Source organism: Strigops habroptila, chromosome 1 (assembly GCF_004027225.2).
Source record: "Strigops habroptila isolate Jane chromosome 1, bStrHab1.2.pri, whole genome shotgun sequence".
Lineage (NCBI taxonomy): Eukaryota > Metazoa > Chordata > Aves > Psittaciformes > Psittacidae > Strigops > Strigops habroptila.
In genome coordinates, this window is record NC_044277.2 from 143,800,931 (window position 1) to 143,823,026 (window position 22,096).

General features: G+C 45.3%; 1 protein-coding gene across 3 annotated transcripts in view; it reads left to right on the forward strand.

Annotated features, from left to right (window-relative positions):
• CPNE4 (copine 4) overlaps window positions 1-22,096 on the forward strand; it is a 258,007-nt gene that overhangs the window by 12,534 nt on the left and 223,377 nt on the right. Inside the window, exon 1 of one of the 3 annotated variants that reach the window (XM_030491588.1) lies at window positions 17,905-18,103. The exons of 1 other annotated variant lie outside the window; for it this stretch is intronic. The gene's annotated coding sequence lies outside the window, so the exon portion shown is untranslated. Of the gene's footprint in view, window positions 1-17,904; window positions 18,104-22,096 lie in introns of those variants that run through there. One more of the 3 variants, XM_030491570.2, reaches the window with a different exon arrangement.

The window sequence follows — 22,096 nt, forward strand, 5'->3', positions numbered from 1 at the left end:
TTTCAAGGAAGTTTCCATCTGCAGTCACACATTTCTCTGTGGTGCATTGCAACTTGTATGTCCCTTCCACAAACCTGCGGCTGCTTGCCTCTGTGCCTCTGGACCAAGTGCTTTTGCTCTTCCCAAGGAAACACAAGTAGTAAATAGCTTCCTTTTCTTTGTGAGGATTTGTGAGGAGACCTGGGCAAAACAGCAAAGCTTTCTCTCATATAAAACTCAGTTTTGGCCACATCTTCAGTGAGGAACAGGATGAAAACATCTCAGCTAACTATTACTTAAAATCAATTTGACAAGCTTGTCTCAGTTACAGTCATCTGTAACAGAGAAACAGACTCCACTGAGTGTGGAGGCATCCCTGAAATATTGCTGATCTCTTATTTTGTGCTTCAGGACCCTTTGAGCAAGGACTCTCACTGATTTTGAGCAGTGGCCAGCGCACAGGAACTTTGGTTTGAATGTAACACTAAGGCCTCTGACTGTACATGAGTAGACTATTGACACTGGGCAGGCACATGAGGGTTCATTTGCTGTACTGGGAAACAGTCCTACAGCTCCAGCCTTTGAGGCAAGACCTCAGAGCCCCAGGGCTCTTCTCTCCCACCAGCTGGATGAAAACCTGTGTCTCTGATCACCAAGAAACTGAGAGGAAAGAGAGGAGTCCCTTGTGACTGTTGGCCATGCTTAGTTGCCTTGCCATCCATAGGATGTATTCTTATCCAAAATGGCATCAGATGAGGTACAGTTTAACATGACCATATTCTCTGTGATAAGACTCAGTTAGACTCCAGTATCTTACAATTTCATAGCTACAGCTGATCAGTAATAAGTTTATAATGTTTTGACTCCTGATATTATACCTGTTCAGATTCTTGAATATCCTGAGGACTTTGCCATTCATTGCCTGAAAATCCACTGTTCAGAAGGAGATCACTATGCCAGGCAACAGCAATGTTCCTGTTTCAGGAGGTACGTAATCATAGATGCTTCTTATTGGAGGTTCTTCTGAGCCCTGATTTGTTATGTGGACTGATTTCTCATCTGGTTTCTGGTTCTGCTATTGGTTTTAGATACAATAGGCTAAACTCATTTGTACTATAGCTCCAGGTTAGTCAGTGGAGGTTCAGTAGGGATTAATTAGGAGCAGTATTTAAACTTCAGGAGTCAGAATCAGGGTACTTTGCTGTAGGTCATGTTGCTCTTGGGGCTCATTTGTATCTGCCAGAACAGTCTTTTAGCCAGTTTTCATCTTATCCTTAAGGATGGGATTGGAAGGAAGCAGGCTGATTTGTGGTGCAAATGCTGGGTCCTGCAGAAGCTGATCAAGTCACAAGCACCTACTTGCTTTCTATAGGTAATCACATACCTTGTCATTATCACAGTTTATGCTTTATTTGAACCAACACTATTACTCTGAAGGGCTTTTATGTCATATCCAGACTCTGCGCTTTCCTTTTACTGAAGGAACTGGGAGATCTTTGGCCCATGCCAGCTATTGCCTCCCCAGACATTAGCGTTCATCTTGTACTGATATCCTTCTGGGATTTTGTTTCATTTTACTAGAAGTCTTTCCAATTGTATGGCGTTTTTAGTTGCAGAACGATTAAATTTGTGTGTGCAAAGGACAAAGCTGAGCTTAGCTCTCTGCTGCATCTGATCTTAAACAGCAAAGGCAGGACAGCAATGAACACAGTTGGCACGACATTAGTTGCTGATACCAAGACCACCAGGTAGAAAGAATACACTCTTCTTCTACTTCTGTGTGTCCCTGCAAGGGATGGGCACACTCTAGATGTTAATAAATGTGTTTTCCTTCTTCGTTTATATTAAGATCTATAGCATGAATCACAACACAGTCCTGGTGCCTGTATTATACTCCTACTGCATACACCTACAGCTATCTCATGATAAACCAGCTCACAAATTACAGCTTCTCTCTGCTACTTTGTGGCACTGGTACTGGTATTAGAATACTAACTTATTAGCAGGTGGTTGTCTCTAATCCAATATCAGCAACAACACTAATAAGCGAACTGCCTGAGGTCTGATTGAAAGCAGTCAAATCTGCTCCTGGTTTCAGGAAGGGCAGGAGTAGGTTTAAGGTTGGTAAGAGAATAATTTCCTTGATAAAATCAACCATGAGATTTCCTTTTTCCTTTTTCCTTTTTCCTTTCCTTTCCTCCAGGGACTGTTAAATTATGCTATTTCCTTGTGTATGTGTTGTCACTTCTCTTGATGTTTGCCCAAAGATATCCCATTTGGGGGGAAACGTGTTCAGTCCAGCATCACTTGTCTTCCTGTGTGCTAAGGGAAAACAGACATATTGTATCATGAAAAACAGCATCGCCTGACAGCCTCTAAAAATACATATCACACATCACTTGCTATTTTAAATAGCTGGCTAAAGGAAGAAAACCTCCCCAGCACATCTCTGGTATAAAGTATTGACACATTAACATCTTACATAAGGGAAACAGCTCCTCATTACCAGAAACTTATAATGAAGTTGCAAAGCATTTTTTAGCCATTTTGAACGACAGAACAGAAAGCTACATTAGTCTGCTTAGATCCTCCAAGGATACAGGTTTGGGAAATGCCCACACAGTAATTAAGTGAATCGATACACGAGGTACTCACTCCATCCCCTAGAGAATATTGGCCAGTTATTATATGAGCTCAAAACAACCATTAATGACCCAAGATCAGACCATAACACTGAGCAAAAATCAGTACTGAAGGTGAAGGAAAACTGTACAAATCATGGGGTACAATTCTGTACCCCAGCGTCATCCTGAGGTGCTCTCTACTCTGGGGGACTTATTTAGCATTTATACTGAAATAAATTGTGAGAAGAGCAGCAGCTCTTGGGGGTAGATTTTGCTTTCCTCAAACTTGCCTGAATTTTGGAGCTAGTAGGAAGTGCAGTCTCCATAGACATTCCAGCTGGCAGGATGGGGTTAGGGAACTGAGCATTGCTGTTGCTTACTCTATTCACTCTTCAGAGTAGCTGACCAAGCTGTGGAGTATGAAAATGTGCTGCACCTTTCCATTAGCCACACTAGTATCCTTTCCATCTCAACTATTACCTGACAGTACAGGACCGTCTGCAGTTCACTGTACTCTTATTGGGGGTAACGCCTCAATTATTATCTTTTGCTCAACAACAAGACCCCAAGTGCACTTTAGCCTTTGAATGGGATCAATTTAATCACTTTCGAGCAAGTCAAAATGCTTCCTTTTGAAAACCCTTCCTCTTAAATTTACTGCATTGATTTTCTGCACATCCTTACTTTACAAGTGGTCACTGTAGCTTTTGCTCTGAGAGGTTGGCAACAAGAGGTTACCTGCAGTCCAATATAGCTTATAGGGCAAGGGCACATCCATGTGGGCTCTGAATGCAGCTTGACTGTCAGGTTCAGGGTGCTTAGAATATCCCTCAGCAAGGATCTGACATCAGGGGTCTTCTGAGGATGTCCTTTTGATCTTTATTGCTCAGAAGACTGAAGCACGTTATTAGAATGTGTCATGGAGTAAGAAATCTGGAGCTTTCATTCTTTTGAACTCTTAATCTCCCTTAACACCATCCTAAAATAATGCTTGATTTGAGATTAGCATTTTATCTGGATATTCCCTAGGTTTTATTCTGTTAAAAAACATCTCTTGCCAACACCATGTTAACAAGAAGACAGATAACATATGCAGAGTGATCTCTGATCATCTTAGAATTGCGTAGTATGGAATGGTAGGGTTTTTTCAGGGCTCATAAAAATAAACATCTCCTTGGTAGACACTGTAGTCACCAAAACTAAGTAGGTCCTGGGTTGTGAATTAGGAAAGTCTTATATTATTGGCAATGCTTTTGGCTTGCTGTGAGACCTTTGCCTCAGTTTACCTTCCCAGCCACTTCTTTATGTGTCTCTGAAACCATCGGAACACAGATAGTCCTTTAAAGGAAAAGTAAATAAGCAAATCTTTGTATGCAACAGCTTTGTGGTTGCAAAAGTTTGCAAGAGGTTTTCTCACTTTCGGAATTGCCAAGTCCGTGGAACTGCAATAAATAGAATTTACTCTGTATACATTACAAAGCATAGGAAAGCCATATGAGTTACACAGTGGTAACAAGCACACAGGATGTACCTGTGTTGTTGGCATGCCAGTGATTATTGTCAGAGTTTCCTGATGTGGCTGATGTTAGATGAATTAAAAACAATGCACTAAATAACTTGCCTAAACCTGGTTGATCTGCTTTGCTAATGAATCAGGTAATCCATTTTTCTTAGAGAATGGCTAAGAAAAGAAACTCACTTTAAAAAAAAAGGAAGTTCTAGAGTACCTGAAACTTTGCATTGTTGTAGCTTTAATGTAGTTTTCTCTCATTTTGAGAGAAAACATTTTCTCTGTGCTTCTTTGTCTCCCTCTCTGTCTCAAAAGAGGACCTTTCCCCAGGAGCCTTGAATCTGCTCTTGCTTCCTGCTATTATTCAGAGAGCATGCGGCAGAGTTTTGCTGTCTGCACATAAAGGTTTAATAGCAAACTGCAAAACAGCATAACCTGGTCGTGCTCTACTACTGCTTCATGTCTCTAGATGTATTCTCAGGACAGCCTCAAGTAGTGCTGCTTTTGTGCCGAAGTGAAATGTGTTGTGCTCACTGACCATATCCTAAGTTCACTTTCTGTTCTCAGAACTGCCTGATAAATTTACAGGAGGCTTAAGACTTACCCGGTGGAACTGGCATAACTTATTCCTTTATAGAAGTGCTGGAGTATTTCTATCTGAGAATTCTCTGCTGCAGATAAAAGTTACAGTATTTCAGAATGCCTGTCTCCCTCTAGAAAGAGAGACATAATGGTTTGGAAAATGCAGTGTACTGTACTCAGAGATAATCATCCTGAAGCAGGTATCCCTCTGCCACTCAGCTTCGCCAGGTAGGCACCAGTTAGAATCATAATGTGCAATAAGGTGCAAACCATTTTAATCTGGACAGAGCTATGGGGACAACACTCTCAGTGTGTCAGGTCAGCCAGGGAGAACTAGTGCATCGTTCTCTGAGGTCATGTGAGCAGATAGATAGGAGACGTGTTATCTTCTTCCCCAGAAATTTGTCTATCAGCTATACACTGAGTCCTTTTATAGCATCTTCAGGGTTAAAATGAAGTCATGAAGGTTTCCTATTTAATTTCTGTAGCACTGAGAATGGGAAGTGTTTTCCACACTCAGGTCTGTGTTCTACGAATCAGTAAATACCTTTGGCTAGTGGTCAGATAGAAATATAAAAGTAAGGATGTTTGAGAGTCACCTAGGCTAGAGATCAGTATTTCAGCCCTCATCTGCAAAGTGCATGCTTAAACTGAATGATGGAGCAGTAGACACCTGTCTGTTTTGACTACTGCAGACAGTAGTCAAAACAGACAGGTGTCAGAGTTTTGGCTTTATTCTTTATATTCAGTTGTGGTTTTGTGGATGCTGGAGAGGGACTCTTCATCAGGGACTGTAGCGATAGGACAAGAGGTGATGGGTTCAAACTGAAACAGGGGAAGTTCAGGTTGGATCTAAGGCAGAAGTTCTTCCCTGTGAGGGTGCTGAGGCGCTGGCACAGGGTGCCCAGAGAAGCTGTGGCTGCCCCATCCCTGGCAGTGTTCAAGGCCAGGTTGGACACAGGGGCTTGGAGCAACCTGCTCTAGTGGGAGGTGTCCCTGCCCATGGCAGGGGGTTGGAGCTGGATGATCTTAAGGTCCTTTCCAACCCAAACCCAAATAGTCCCTCTCCAGCATCCTTGTAGGTCCCCACTGATTGTTGGCCCAACTCCAGAGTCCTTAGTGTCCTTGGCACCAGTTTTGGAGATGGGTCAGCTAAGGTGGGGGCTATATCAGAGAGGTGGTCGGTGTGGTGGATGTGGACGAAGGGCATGTTCCAGCTGATGGGCAAACCCCTGGATGAATCAGGACATCCAGTCTCAGGCTGTAGGACAGATGTAGCTTCAGAACAGCTGCAGTTGTACAGACACTGAACTGTGGCTCACCTGATCCTGTGCATCTTGATGGGGCTTTTACAGTGACTTCCGTGAGGCAGGTCCTGTTGCCCTTGCAGCTAGGAGGTGTGGACTTTATGGAGCTGCGAGGGAGGCCCTCTGGCTGCAGTCAAGAATACATACTGGACCAAATGGGAGCAGGAGAAGAGAGGACAGCTGCAATACCTTCATGCTGCTGTTATCCCATTCAACTGACCCCTTTTATTTCTTCCTGGTGATCCGTATTTGTTTCTGTCTTTAGCTGGGGCAAATACTTCATTTACTAGCTTCAGTCTGGGAGGAGAATCTCTTGTCCTCTACACTCAGAAATGGGAATTTTTTTGTTTAGCCATCAGTATCAGTGTCACCAACTCTTCCAATGGGTCTGGCATGTACAGATTTTATAGTGGTTACTGTCAGGGTGCTGCAAGGGCCATCTACTCCCTAAGGGACAAGGAGCCAAGGGAACTTCCCAGGGTAGCAGGGCACAACCTCACAAGCCCATCCCACTATCCCAGTGAGGAGTGAAGCAGCCCCAGCCCTGGGCATCAGGCACCTCCCTGGTGCCTGGTGGGATGGGACATGGGCCCAGCTCAGTGGGGCCCATGGCCAGGCAGAGCTGTGGGATGCTGGAGACTGGCCTTGCTATATCATTGCTGGGGCAGGGTCTGACAGTGCTGGGGATGCTGGGCACAGATCACAGTGAGAAGAGCCCCAGGCACAGGCAGTTGGGGCTGGTGGTGCCCTCAGGGCCTGGCTGTTACTGTGGGTTGCCTCCAAGGACCTGGAAAGACTTCACAGAATCACAGAATGGTTTGGGTTGGAAAGGCCCTTAAGATCATCCAGTTCCAAACAGTTCATCTGTGCGTGGCTAGAGTATAGCATTTAAGAAATGACAGGCTTTTTCTTAGCTAATGATGACCCTTGAGGAGAGTTTGTGGACAGCAGATGATGTAGGCTTCCTTCCAGGGAGCAAGCACAAAACTTTTGACAGGAGCTGCTGAAGCCTTTGATTCATCACTGATGAATTTGCTATGAGAAATAAACACTGTGGCTAGGTAGGACTCAGTACATATGGTCAGTAGCGTTCAGGCTACTGCATGTCATGAACTACCTTTTAGTGAGAAGCCTTCCTGGGGAACACCTTTTTCTGGAGTTGAGCCAATTTGCTGCTCAGGCACAGAAGGGGATTGGTTTCCTAATTGCCTTCAGCAGTACAGCAGGTGTGTAATGAAAGATTGTTAATAGGATGATAAAATATGTCATTAATGATAATGTTGAAAGTCCTGAATATCGTTTGGAAAGGAAAAATAAACCCAAACTTAGGATGAGTGAAATCAAGCTAGAAGAAAAGAGTCAGTAGATGGGGGTGAGGAAGGAGACGGAAGAGAAAAAAATGGAAGCCCAGATGAAGTGCCAGAGGTAAGATGCATGGAAAGAGGCAGGATACATACAGAGAAGATATGAAAGAAGCCTAGAAAGGATAGACCAATGAGTCTCTGATTTTTCCATTGGCTTCCTGCATGGAGTGTCAGAATGACTCTGAGGCACCTGTGCACACATGTGCCCTTTCCCTTTGGTCATGAATTAGAACCTCAGCTAACATTTTTGATTTAAGCAAGGTGCTGTATAAAAATGCTTCCAGCAGGTTGAATGTCTTCTTCACAGGTAAACTGTTCAGGTGCATCAGGGTAGACTCTTGGAAATACCTGTTAACTTGCAGAGAAAAAGAAAATACAGTAAAAGAGAAGTTGTTGAAAAGGGGCACAGCAGGAGATAACCCTTCCTCATTAAAACTTAGGTGTAAATCAGATGAAATTCCTCTCATTACCTTCAGCCTCCTTCTTCAGCAACCATACAGAAAAATCTCAGCTCAGCAGTGTTAGTACAAAGGAAAGCCTTCCTGCAGGAAATCTAAGGATTCCTCAGTCCTTTTATTTATGATGCAAAACGACTGAAACATGGGAACATCACAGACCCCGTTTTTGGAAGCCCTGTTACACGCATGCACAGCAGTCTAAAGAAAGGAGGATGACAATCTTTTTAATACACGTGTATGGACTAAAGTCAGGTAGGATAAAAGTCAGCACTTTGGGGAAAACCTAAAGCAGCAGCATGGAAGAACTTTCATGCTGAATCAGACCGATGCTTCACCTTGTTCTGACATCTCCTCTTTGCGAGTGGCGACATTGCCTCAGTGGGCAGGTGATTAATGTACAACAACCTATGCATAGGCAAAATTTCTCCCTAATCTCGTCACATAGGGGTTGGGCTTTGCTGTGCTGTAGGAAAATCTGCATTCTTAAACAGAATAGCCATGGGTTCTGAAAAGTGTGGTTGCGAATATAGTGGGGCGGGTGGTTTTCAAGCCCTTGTCTTGCCATGTGATTTGTTGTGACTGCTCCCCATTAAATTCTGCAGAGCACCCTTGTCATCTGACTGGGCAAGAATCTCCCTGTAAGAGGCACCTTATTCTGGTTTCACTCAGCGTGGTTTTATTTTCTGTTTGAATTTCCATCACTCAGACCTGTTTAGAACACTTCTCCCGTTGCTAGGAGAGTAGAGAGAATGGTCAGTACCTTGCTTCACATGTTACTATTTAAAAGAATTGCAAAGAACACATTTCATGCTTCCTTTTGTGTAAAATGCTTTTAGTGTATATTTTCAGCATCCCTGAAGGCCTCTTCCATCCTTGCCACTGTGGTAAGTCTTTCTCTTAGCACTGGCCACAGCAGCTGGCAGAGTGGCTCAGGCCAGATCTGTTTAGATCTGACATCTTCCTTGCCCTGTCCTTGCTATAGCTCTCCCTAACCAAAAGTGAAAAATACATCGTGTGCACATACATTTTGAGGGTAATTCTGTGTCTCCTGTAAATACAGGGCTCATCCCAGTCTAAATTACTCACACCATCTTGAAATATTCACTGGGATAGCTATACACTTCAACTGTAAAACTTACCCTTTTCTAGGATAAGGAGCAATTGCTTCATAGTAAGTACTTCCCTATGCTCAAAATGTGTAGGTGAGTTGTCATCATCTGGTGGTTCCTGGCAGCACACCAGTTGCTGAACTGGGAAGGGGTGATTGGAAGCTATGGATCCTCTGTTGGCTCTGGCACTGGTTTGTTAATGAATCCTTTCAATAGATCGCTTCATCTGTGCCACTGTTTGCGCTCTCATGTCCACCTTCTCTATTCATCGGCTTTGAGACAGGGGCAGGCTGCTTATTTTATTCTTGTGAAGCTCCAACACAGGAGGCTTCAGTTCAGCTGGGATCCCTGGCTGCTACTTGTAATACTAGTACTCAGCAGTTAATCTTGCCAGTTCATGCTTTGCAGAAGTGGAGCTGGTGTCCAGGCCAGCTTCTGCAACAATAAAAATTGAACTTCAAGTTTAGCATAAATAAGTCTGATGGTTTGTTTTTGTTTAAGAGAGGAGAGAAAAGCCATTTTTCATCAGTCTTGAATTTCTCTAATAATTCCTGTTAATGCATTTTTATCTATGAGCCCCTGAAGCTGTCCATTTGGTGGCTACTTTGCTGGAAATACGCCTTCTCTTACCTATTCCAGGTGACCAGCAGTCTCTTTAAAGAATGAAGGGTGAAGAGCAGAAGCAGCCATGTGTAATAACACTGCAGATGAACATACTGATACCATTGCACAACACAGAAATGAAAACCAGGCTGTGCCTGCTTCTGGGTCAGCTGTTGAAGGAAGCAGGAAGACGTGTCATTGCTACTAGTCTGTGAATGACCACAGCCAGACATTGGTGAAGTTAGTTCTGAGTCCTTAATTGCTTTGCAAGGGTTCTTGATAAAATTCTGTTCTTCACGCTTTTCCCTAGCTCGTTTGCAGGGAATCTTAAAGGCCTTCTAGCTTTGCCCATGAAAGAGAGGAAATACGCCAGGATGATGTTCCTTCTCCTCCAGTAATGAAGTCAACCCTTCCCCTGCTCAGAGTACCACCCTCACAGCCTCTCTTTGCTTGCCCTGGCCACCACGACTGGCTTTCCACATCAAAGGGTAAGATGGAAGCAATGGCTTCCATGATCATTATTGCTAAAAAGGAGGCATTGCTTAATAGCATGACTACAAGAGAGTTGCACTAGAGGTAATTTTGGCCTCGGGAAGCTGCTTCTGACACTTAAAATAAAAAATAGTAGAGAATGTAAGAACAAGTCAGACAAAGTAACATTTCTTTCTGCAGTGACATACTAAAGAATCTTATCAATAAAATTGGAATTCATCAGCTACATTAAGCTGTCCCTTTACTCTGTTAAACACTATGCAGAGTAATTAGTATCTTCTGGTGCAGAGCTTAGCTTTGCATCAGAGATACTGAACTTACACTTTTCCTCTGTTTCTTGTTAAGAGGATATATGTAAGAGTTTTCTGTTGTGAGGGTGAAAAACTGATTTTACATTCATAGAGTGCTATGTTATTATAGAGAACAGGCTTAACAGTATCTTTAAATATTGAAGATAAGAAGATATTTAAGAGCTCTGAGTGTACTTTATTGGTAAATTCCCAGTTGGTACAGTACCTCCTTATTCATATTCTCATAAAAACAATAAAATTCACTATCAGTAGGATACAGGGAATATGGGATATTAAATATCTTCTATGATAACAGGGCTGTAAGTGCTGCCAGGATCCATGGTACCTTGTAAAGAAACACCTCTGACCCTGATGGTAGAGACTTTTTATTACTGAAACACTGAGATAGTCTCCTGCTGCGTGTGAAACTTCAGCACAAAAGGAGCTGGGTGTTTTTAAGCAAACCATTATTTCTAACAAAAGATGCTTTTTCTCTCTCTCAGGCAATTGTTGGGAGAAAGCAACAGACACTTACTGTTAAACAAGCTTTAGATTTTTCTGTTTCAAGGAAAATAGCATGAGGCTGGCATAATCAATTGCTATTTGACAGAGTGATAGAAATGCACATGCTATGCAGCAGATAAAAATCTGTGAAGAAGCAGCCAGAATGGCAAATGACTGAGCACATCTCAGTGACAGCATGGCCAAAGTGTTGCATGGAGCATCATCTTTCCCCTTTCTTAACTAATGGATGAACAAAAGACAATTAAACTGAATGTTTATTTCTAGGTGAAATGTCATGTTTCGTTCAGAAAAAAAAAAGCCGTGGTGGATTCTCAGCTTGTTTTAGGCTCTGACCTTTTCTCATTCTCTACTTTGCTCTAAGGGCAGCAGAAAAAAAATATTGTGGGCTAGCAAAACAAGAGGCTGGTAAGAGAAAAAGTATTGTTATGTTAGCATATCCTTGCCAAATTATCACCGAAGTATATTAGATGAGGCCTACTGTATTTCCTTCCACTTCCACTACTGCTAGAAGGATTGACTTGGTGTCACTAAGCAGTGCTGGCTTTGTGAGATTGCACAATAGGGATGCTTACCCTGGAGAAGGGTATTCATGTACCACCCATGGCAAAATGGCTTGGGGACCCCTTAGCAAGCTGGGCAGGCAAAGCTGAAGCGATTTTGTGTGCCTCAGAATCTTCAACTTTCATCACTTTTTTATTACCTTCCTTTTAAAATCATTTTCTTCAGGACAGGAATCTTTCTTAGAGAAGCAAGGATATTTTTGTCTTTTTCCCATTCTTCCACTTGGTGTCACTTCCCAGAGATGTCAGATAGCTCAGCAGGTAGCACTGAAGATAACACAATCTTGCCAAGTCAGTGACATCGATTTCTGTGCCAGTTATAGCTTGTGATTGTCTTGCTTGGAATAACTCTTGTCTCCTGGGAGTCAGTGGGCACTAGTCAGGCTCCTTACAGTTATGCCGTGGCATGAGTGACTGTGATGCAGCAGCGGCAGGCAGCAAGAGATGATATCACTTAGCAAAGCCAAAGGAGCTTTGCTAGAAAGCATGGTGCCTGCCTTCAGGGTAATGTATACCTTCTCCTCTATCCCGTTACTCAATACCACATCCTACTGACAGCAATGGTGTCAGCTTTACGGCCATTTGGTGCCACAAATCTGCACTAAGGGACCCCAGAATAATTAAGGATCGAAGCCAAGAGAGTCCAGTGTAGTGGTTCAGGTCCTGCCACGTATCACAAGATCACCTGGGTGGTTTGTAATGCCATTGGGACTCAAAGCTACAGCTCTAGCCTACTCTTTGGTGGATTTCTTTTTCTATTTTATAATTCCTGCATCATTCTCATCTTCTTTCACACATTCTGTATCTCCAAGTCCTCTAAAGACAACGATGTGTTGGCAGAGACTCTTGGGAACTGTTGGTTAAAATTCTGCTGCTGACACGATGAGAGTTTTAGGATAATTTCCTGGACTGGGAGATCATCTCCTCTCTGAATACTATCAAAGCTGCCAATGTGTGTCTATTGTGCCTATCTATGACACACATAAGGACCACATACAAAGCTAAGAATAGCATCACTGCTTGCAAGAAAAAGAACACTCAGTCTCTGTGCTGCCTACTCACAATGATTATCGTACACACAGATTCATAACTCTCAATCTCAGGAGAACAAATCTTGCTTTTTAACTTCATTAAGGATAAATTCATGGGAGGAAATGGAAAACTGGAATTGTTCCTATATCAGCAGAGATCAGAGATGAGTTTTAGGGCAGCATATGTGATTTCTGATCCTGGAAACAGCCTGAAAGAACCCAGTTTTCAAAAGGCATATGGTCTGAACCTCAGCCTTCTTTCACATACCTAAGCTTTAAAACAAAGGGGTCCCACCTCACTAGTCATTGTGGAGATCAAGTATTTGGTCTCTAGTGTGATTAATCCAGGTCTTTTGCAAGCGACAGTGTCAACCAATGGTGGTTTCTGGGCATAAGATGATGAAGCTCTATTGTGGCTGTGGTCTCAGGCTGTATAATTTAGTAATATGGGCAACTGAACAGTACAAGGCACTCTCTCAAATTCTGTGAAAAGTATGCTAAAATTAGCACAAGAATGGGCTTTATATTGTCATCTTTCATAGCCTTAAGAAATATTGGCTGTGTAACGCTCTGCAGGTAAGGCAGGCAGTCATTTGCTCAGTAGTTACACTCATATAGCTTTGGACATTGCGTGTTTGAGAGTGCATATTGGTGGGGGGGAGTGCACTGACTTGTCTCAGTGTGATAAGGTCTTTCCTGATCTATACAGCTACCAGAAGCATGCATGATAGTCGTGACATGGCAGTTTAAAATGGCAGAACAACCCTGCTCTGGTTACAAGTGGACACCTTCAAGCTGTAGTCTCTGATATCCTGGCTTGCACTTACACTTCTGTGTCCTCTGGGGTGACTGTGGCAATTCACTCGAGTTCATCAGTTTGAGGCCTACATGAAAAGATAGGCAGCTACTCCTGGTGGTGATAAAGTTCTGATTTTGCTGAAGCTGTGGAAGCAGAGAGGTTTAATTATGCATTTGCATCCTCCTCATGTGATAACTGCAACGTGTACAGGGCATGGGCACAAGGTGTGATAGAGCTTTTGTAGTCAAAATCAAAAGGGCTTATGCAATGATGCTATTTCTTACTACTTTATAGAACAGTTCGGATTGGAAGGGACCTTTGAAGGTCATCTAGTCCAAGCCCCAACATATATACAACCTCTCAGTGAGCGAAATAGCAGTCTGGAAGCATCTCATATAAAGCAAGTTAAGTAAACACCTTTAAATAAAGCTCAGTCACCCTCCAAATCCAGGCAGGGTAGTTATAGCTCTCTTTAGCCTGTGCTTTGTGCATCTTCAAAGTGGTCTGTGAAATTGGTGGTATCTTTGCCACTCAATTTCTTTCCTTTGCAACACTTTGTGGCAACTTCCAAATAACTGGGAAGTAGCACAACAACATCAACCAGAACATCCTCCACTCTCCAACGGCAAACTGCACAGCTTGGATTTAATTTGGATTTATATGCTTGCATTTTCCAGATTGTGTGGTCTAAAGCTAAATGCGTTGTCTAAGCAAAAACCTCAGACAATCTCCACTGCCTCATCCAAACTATGTTTGGATTCAGTGGGACTCATGTCCCACTGAAACAACCAGGACACCCCTTGGGCCTCGAAATCCCTTTTACTTAGAGCACTTTGCCCTACAAATGGAGCTCTGTAATGCTCCATTTAAACATGCACAGTGCTCAGAAATCTTATTCTTGGTGGAAGCTGTGTTTAAAAAGCTATAACCTGTTCATTTCATTTAAAGATCTGTTGGTTTATGTGAGCTCCCTAGCAAAAGCAGCACTCGCACTGCAGTGATGCTCGCTGTAGGAGTATCATCCCTCTCCTCTCTCTTGCCTAAGCAAGCCTTGGTCCACTGAAGATATTCTGATGCCACCCGCAGGAGGACGCAGGTACTTTCAACGATTCTGTCCTGATTTACTGCAGCTCTCTGCCCTGTTAAGGGTGCTTCAGCAATACTAGCAGAGCAGCAGGCGGTACTAGAAAGCAGAGGAAACATCAAGGCATTGTAGCTGCGTGGGCATGTAACTACAGGGTGACATTCAAGGCCCTTACTGTATCCATGCCTCAGAAGAGGAAGTATGATTTGAGTGCTGGAGCATAAGATAGAGGACAGAAATCTCACACTGGGTGTTCATCCGGACTCAGCTAAGTGCAGATGGAGGTTGGATCCCGCTTCTTCCTCTCACAGCCCTGTACAGTAGGTTACCCAAGTGGAAGGCTCTAGCCTATACTAGACCAAAGCTAGTTTCTGTGAGAACCTTTCCAAAGCCATGGATGTGTGAGGTCTCCCTCATTCCTGCAGGGCATCCGAGGGCTCTTGCTGTTTTCTTGAGAGCCGAGCTGAACATAGAATCACAGATTGGTTTGGGTTGGAAAGGAGCTTAAGATCATTCAGTTCCAACCCCCTGCCATGGACAGGGACACCTCACACTAGACCATGTCGCCCAAGGCTCTGTCCAGCCTGGCCTTGAACACTGCCGGGGATGGAGCATTCACCACTTCTCTGGGCATCCTGTGCCAGCACCTCAGCACCCTCACAGGGAAGAACTTCTGCCTTGGATCCAACCTGAACTTCCCCTGTTTCAGTTTGAACCCATCACCCCCTGTCCTATCGCTATAGACCCTGATGAAGAGTCCCTCTCCAGCATCCTTGTAGTCCCCTTCAGACAGTGTTATGAGGAATGCTGCTATGAGGAAACATCCCGCATCCTGGTGCAGAGAGGCTGTGTGCTGCTAGCAGGAAGCAGACCCGGTGTGCTGTCACTGCTCCCAGCCGTGACACCGCATGCGGAGTCCGGGAACCGAGCAGCCTTGCCCAGCAGTTATCCTGGGGCAGCACAACCTGCCTTTGCACTGATGTAAAGGTGCAAAGGTTTTGCCTGGAGGCTTCACCAATATGTTTCAAGGGCAGTATGGTTCTGGTGTTACTGAGCTAAAAGAGTTGTGAGATCCAAGGAAAACTAAGGGAAACCTTGGCTTTCTGGAGAACTTGTTTAGTTCTGTGCTTAGGCTATTATGCACTGCGTGCATGAGGAAAAAATAAAAATCACAGCTTTACTTTTACAGAAATAGTAACAGAGAAGAGGTAAGCAGAAAAGACAAGGGAAATCATACTGTTTACAGCAGTAAATTATATTTAGATGAGTTTTGTGCAAATTTCACTGTGCTATAAAAGTAAATGAAGTTTATTTCCATGGATGCATAAATAAAATGACTTTTTGATTTTAATGCGGTGAACAAATTGCTGATGAGCGATATTTTTTGCATAATATACTCGGTAAAATGCTGCTTTTTATTTGCACTTTATCACAGTGTGAAAAAACACCAGGTTGACAGTGTGTTTTTCTACCACGTGCAGTGGTATGATGTTGAAGCCTCTAATTAAAGAGTCAGGGCTTTCTGGCAGAAGATTGCAGCCACACCCAAGTAATAGTTATTATTATTTTTACTTTGGAAGACTTGTGATGAGTGTTCCTGGCCTGGGCTAGCAAATGTGTTTGATTGCCTATTCTCTGCTTCACACCTCGCAGTGCTCAGGAGCTGCAGTCCAGGATTTGCCAGCTCAGCAAACACCTGACATCAAATTCACAGCCTCAGACTGATCTGTTTGTTTCGTGGTCCTTTCATTTCCTGGCAAATTTGCATCACTGGAGGTACCTTCTTGTCAAAGCTGTTTTGTGTATGTAGCTTTGTGCTTATCTGGGGGAGGATGGGATGCCAATGCAGCATCTCTCTCGCAGTGGATATGCTCCAGGAGCTCTATCATTGTCACATCGCTGTGCCTAAGAGAGGTCTATGTATTTATCTTCATTGGATTCTTGCGAGGTAGGGAGGGAAAATTAGATTATACAGATGGGGAGCTATGGCACAAAGATGCTGTATTCCACAAACACTTAGGCACGTGCCTAACTGACAAGTGTAGATCCATTCTCTGCATAATCCGAGGATTTCTGGGAAGCCAGCCAGAGTTTCCATAAGAACACGCTTCGGCACTGCCACAGCCAAACTTCGGTGGATCAAGAACGGAGTGGCTGACATGGGTGGGCAAAGTCAAACAGTGAATCCTGATATCCCAAGTCCTTGTGCTGTATTTTGAAGACTCTTTTCTGCTTAGTTAGGGCCATCCTATCCCTGTGAAGACATCTAGAGAGGCACTGCAGGCTCAGCAATGCCTGGATGCCAGGAGCAGTGGCCCCTCAGGAACCATCCAAGCCCGCCAGCTCCTGCAGGCCAGCACTGCTGCTTCCCCACCTTGCTTGTTGGCATGTAGATGTTGCAGCCCAAATTTAACCGAATGCTTAACTTCAATCAGTAGGCTCACTGGATGTGCTGGTTGGACTTAGTTATCCCTGTGCTCGCGGCATGTGGAATTCCTCTCCTGGTGAACAGGTTAGCTGAGATGGCCCCAGAGAACACTTCAGTGCTCCCAGCTGGGAGGGCAGAAATCACAGAATCAGATTGAACCAGGTTGGAAAAGGCCTTTAAGATCATGAAGTCCAGCCGTTCCCCAGCACTGCCAAGGCCATCACTAACCCATGGCACTGAGGGCCTCGTCTACACGGGGTGTGAACACTTGCAGGGACGGTGACTCCAGCACTGCCCTGGGCAGCCTGTTCCAATGCCTGAGCACCCTCTGGGGAAGGAATTGTTCCTCAGCTCCCCTTGGCACAGCTTGAGGCCATTTCCTCTTGTCCTGTCACTTGTTAGTTATCATAGAATCACAGAACGGTTTGGGTTGGAAAGGAGCTTAAAATCATCTACTTCCAACCCCCTGCCATGGGCAGGGACAACTCACACTAGACCATGTCAGCCAAGGCTCTGTCCAACCTGGCCTTGAACACTGCCAGGGATGGGGCAGCCACAGCTTCTCTGGGCACCCTGTGCCAGCGCCTCAGCACCCTCACAGGGAACAACTTCTGCCTTAGATTTAACCTGAACTTCCCCTGTTTCAGTTTGAACCCATCACCCCTTGTCCTATCGCTACAGTCCCTGATGAAGAGTCCCTCTCCAGCAGCCTTGTAGCCCCTTCAGACCCTGGAAGCTGCTCTGAGGTCTCCACGCAGCTTCTCTTCTCCAGGCTGAACAGCCCCAATGTTCTCAGCCTGTCTTCATACGGGAGGTGCTCCAGCCCCTGATCATCCTCGTGGCCTCCTCTGGACTTGCTCCAACAGCTCCATGTCCCTCTGATGTCGAGGACACCAGCACTGCACACAGTGCTTGGGAGCAGAGGCCGACCCCACCTCACTCCATCCTTCGTTCAGGTAGCTGTAGAGAGCGATAACGTCCTGCTGAGCCTCCTTTTCTCCAGGACGCACGGGAGGCCCGGAGCACCTCCCGTGCCGAGGAGAGCCCGGGCCGCCTCCCTACGGCCGCGGGAGGGGATCGAACGCGGGGCCGGGCACGTCGCGCCCCACCCGGCCGAGGGCAGCTCGGCCCCACCGCAGCCCCCAGGGGGCGCTGCCGCGGGCTCGGCCGCTCCGGCACGGGGGGGAGCGGCCGCCCGCCCGCCTCCTCCCCTCGTCCCCTCCCCTCAGCGGTGGAGCCGCCGGGCTCCCGCGCTCCTCTTCACATGGGGCTCGACCAGCCGAGGGGACCGTGCTCCTGCCTTCCCGCCGACTGCTGACGGGGACGCGGCGCGGGGTGCTCCCGCCGCCGGCAGGCAGGTAGGGGCGGGCGGCGCACCTGAGAGAAACTTGGGGAGCGGGCGGGCCGGGGTTTGCCGCCCCGGCCCCCGCTGTTTCGGCTTGTGGCGCACCGCGGGTGGCTTCTCTTCCGCCGGGAGCGGCGCAACTTGGGGCAGAAGCCGAGCGGGGAGGCCGGTGCCCCGCGGTGCGGCGCCCGGAGGTGGTGTAGTTTTACTTAGGGAGCCGCGGCTCTCCCTCCGCCGTTTGTTTGAGCTGTCGCGCAAAGGTCGCAGCTGGGAGCAGGTTTGTTGTTTGGGGAGTTCTTTGGTGTCGGTTTAAGTTGGGTTTGTTTCTGTGCGCTGCCAAAGGCAGAGCGCTGATGAGGTGAGTTTCTGCGGTCGGTAGATTAAAAGCAGGACAAATTCTTTATGCCGTTAAAGCGGGAGTAACAGACTTGCTGAGTTCATCTAATCTGCAATTCTTATAGCTCAGAATAAGCCTTTTCATTAAAAGGGAGAAAACCGGATCCCGTTCTTGCAGCTTTTGATTGATTAGAGCTCCCTTGTGGAAGCCAGCAGGGAGTTGTGCCTGATGAAGACCTGTGAAATTGTCCTGAGCTTCGTTACACAACTGGCCGTGGATGTGCAGTACGGGCTCAGTTAGATAACTTTGCATCTGGGTCTTGTTTCTGCTCGTCCAGCTGAAGAACTTCCAAGTCGCATTAGTTTCGGTGCTCCGCTTGAAGGAGTCAGCTCCTTCCCCTTGCCATGTCCAGGGGAAACCTGCAGGTTTAGTAGTAAACCTGATGGTTAAACAGAGAAACAGGTGATGCCTGTTACAGTGATTCAAATCTAGATATGCTCCATGTGTTTTGATGGCAATGCCAGGTCAAGTTAACTGCTTTTACCCTGAATCTGTTTTGTTCTTTATTGTTGTGTTGCAGCTGAGCCTCTCAAGCCATAGCCAGGAACCGGGCACCCAGCTGTAATAGGTATACAGGCATGCATGTAACCGTAGTCTCTCTGCTGAAGAGCAATGCTGTCTGGTGTGATTGCTCAGAAATGTTACAGAAGACAGAGTGTTGCTCCCAGAAAAGCTTGCAGGTTGCCGTTTTCACACATGTGAGCTGACTATTCAGTTATTGCTGTTCCATCTTTCCTGTGTTCCTAAAATACCTGGCAGTAGGCAGATGAGGGATTCTAGTCAGTTGTTTGCGGAACTTTTCTTGTTGTTGCAACTGCAAATGTTGCTGTCAAATTGCTTTTTCTTAAGGTGAGAAAGTAAGTAAAATAAAATGGAAACTTTCTTGTACTTCAAATAGCAGCAATATAGGAGCAGACTTGGGGAGGGTGGAACAAACAAAATCCAATGCTTTCTTTGTGCTGTAACTACTTTAGGATGAGAAAACTCCTTTGGGATGGCGTTTATCAAGCTGCTTCTTGGGTCCCTGGTATTTCGGGTTGCAAACGTCTGATCGATCTAGATTTTGAGTGAGAAAAAGACACTGTATTGTGGTCTGTGGAGTTCAAAGGCACATTACTGGAAAGCTTCACGTAGCCTTAAGTTAATCCTGACTGAGGCAGGTGTATTTGCTATGTATGGGGCACTTGGATTTGGTTATAGAAGAAAAGGTGGTATTTCTGAAGTAGGGCATACCAGCATAACTCCGTTAGCTTTGGTACATCAGTACTGGCGTTCCCAGTCTGAGACCACGATCCAGTACGAACACATACACATACGTTCAGTGTCTGTAGAAAGATGTGTTGGTATTGCTAACCTCATGGCCAGGTTGGAGTCTTGGATACCTAATATCCTGAAGGACAAGTCTATGGAAGAGCTCAGGTGTGTGCTGAACAGCTTTCCTGGGCTAGGATGATAGAAAACAAATTGTGTATCGCTAAAGTTAAAAGTATTCAGGGAATGCTGTTAATAACATTCCAAGAGATTCTTATGTGCATGTGGAGAGCATTATCAGTTTGTGGGGTTCAGTAGCCAGTGTTAGCAGGGCTATCATGCCTAACTTCAGATCTTTGGGGAGAGATTTTTCTCCAATAGGGTGCTTAAACTCAGTTGAAAATACTGAAGTGGTGCAAGTTAAAGTGAACTAATTCTACGTACAAGATTGGATGTTTGTACCGTGGACAGAAAAACTAGCTTCTTAGCAGCATGCCAAAGCTTGGAGCCCTCCATGAACAGAGAAGCTAATGGAGTACGTGTTGCGGTGTTCTGTGTTCAGTGTTGGTTTACATTTACATGTCACCTATCACTGATACATCGCAATTGCTGATCTGTCTTCAGAGCTCACAGAGGTGGGACAGGAAAGCACCATGGATGTAGAGACTTGAGTGCCTTGCTGAGTCGCTCTGGAAGTCAGAGAGAGCAAGAAGTAGAAGCCAGATGGAAAAAAGTTCTAGACTGGCAGTTCCACTTGGATTATCTGCCTTGTTTGCTGTGGGCTGTTTGAAGTATGCTGTAAAATAAAGGTGTTTCCAGGTATTGCATCCAGTAGTTGGCTGACAATGCTCAAAGTTTACAAAGTGGTTTTCTATTATATGGCTTTCTATACCTTTGCATGCACATGGTATTTGGTAGGCATTGCTATTTTGTTATGCTGTCATAGATTCCCTTTTCCTAGGTTTGCTATCTTAATGCTTTAAAATCATCTAGTAGACTGCACTCAAAACCAGCCCTCTGATAATGGAATGCTAGGGTGGGGAGTTTGAAAGTGAGCTAGCCAGGAGTCAGCATTATGTTCCCGATGCAACCATTAGTCAGCAGCACTTCACAGACATATCCAAACTAGAATTTAATATCATCTGCTGTAGCGTACATCGTCAGAAAGGTGATTTTAAGCAAGCAGGAAGTTCTAACTTGAGGACAGAGAATACACGTGTCCAAAGAGCTGTGCTGAGGTTGCTGTACAAATGGTAACTTTGGGGTTTAAGCGTTTGTTAAGCATTTAAGTCTATTTTTGCACTTAAAAACTGCAGCATGCAGTCTTTAAGAGTGGCTAAATAGTGTTAACTTCTTGCACGATGCCTGACAGCAAAACCTCAGCTGCTCTGAGGAGCTCTGCTTTTCCCTGTGCTTGGAACTGAAGTGTCCTTTGCTGGTTCAGTTGCAGATGCTCACTCTTGGCAGTGCAAAGCATTTATTCTGTGAAAACTCAGGTCTGAGTAGCTGCAGACCCTCATGTTGTCTCCTGCTGATCAGCCAAATGTAGTTTCTGTGTGTTTACTGCAAATCAACAAAAAGAAGTTGTGCTCATTTGCTTCTGCTTATCTTTCTGTGCTGCAAACACTACATGGCTGTGAAGTTGCCTTCTAGCTCTGGTTTAGGAACATATTCTGCTTCAAGGTGGTGTGCATGTCCTTAAAGAGCCCTGGTTCTCATAGAAAAGTAGGCTAGAGAGTGGCATTTGTGCCCCAGAAAAAGCTACGCAGAGGTAAGGGGAGCGATGTGCGTGCCCAAGTGTTCTGGTGAACAAGCTGGAGTGCTTTGCTGAATCACAGCTCTGAGCGTGCAGAAATACTGTACCTACAAAGGCTGAGTACAGCACTTGTAGTTCAGTGCAGGTATTTGAAGACCATCTGAACTGCAAAAATGAATTAGGAGTGGGATTGTATCGGGCAAGAATGGGAACGTAAGGCTGCAAGTGGCTTAATTCAAGCCTCGCTGGGAAATCTTAGCCGGGCTTCTCTCTTTCTCCCTGGTACCCATCAAGTACTGGGTGAAAACTGATGCAGTAAAAGACCAAATTCCCATTGATTTCCCTAAGAAAATGACTGTACAAAGGGCGCAGTCCAAGTAAACTGCCTTGGGAGTTCCATCAGCGCCCTGCAGAAACTGCGGGATTTGCCCGATATTAACATCTTCGCGGCATCCTGGTTCGGTTTGTGGCACCGGTTTGGTAACCGGGACTAGCGGTAGGTGTGGCAGCCCCGGTACCGGCCTCCTCACCGAGTTCATCCGCCCGAGACCCCTTCTCCTTCCCGCCAGGGGGCACCCAAGGACCGGCGGAGCCCAGCCCCG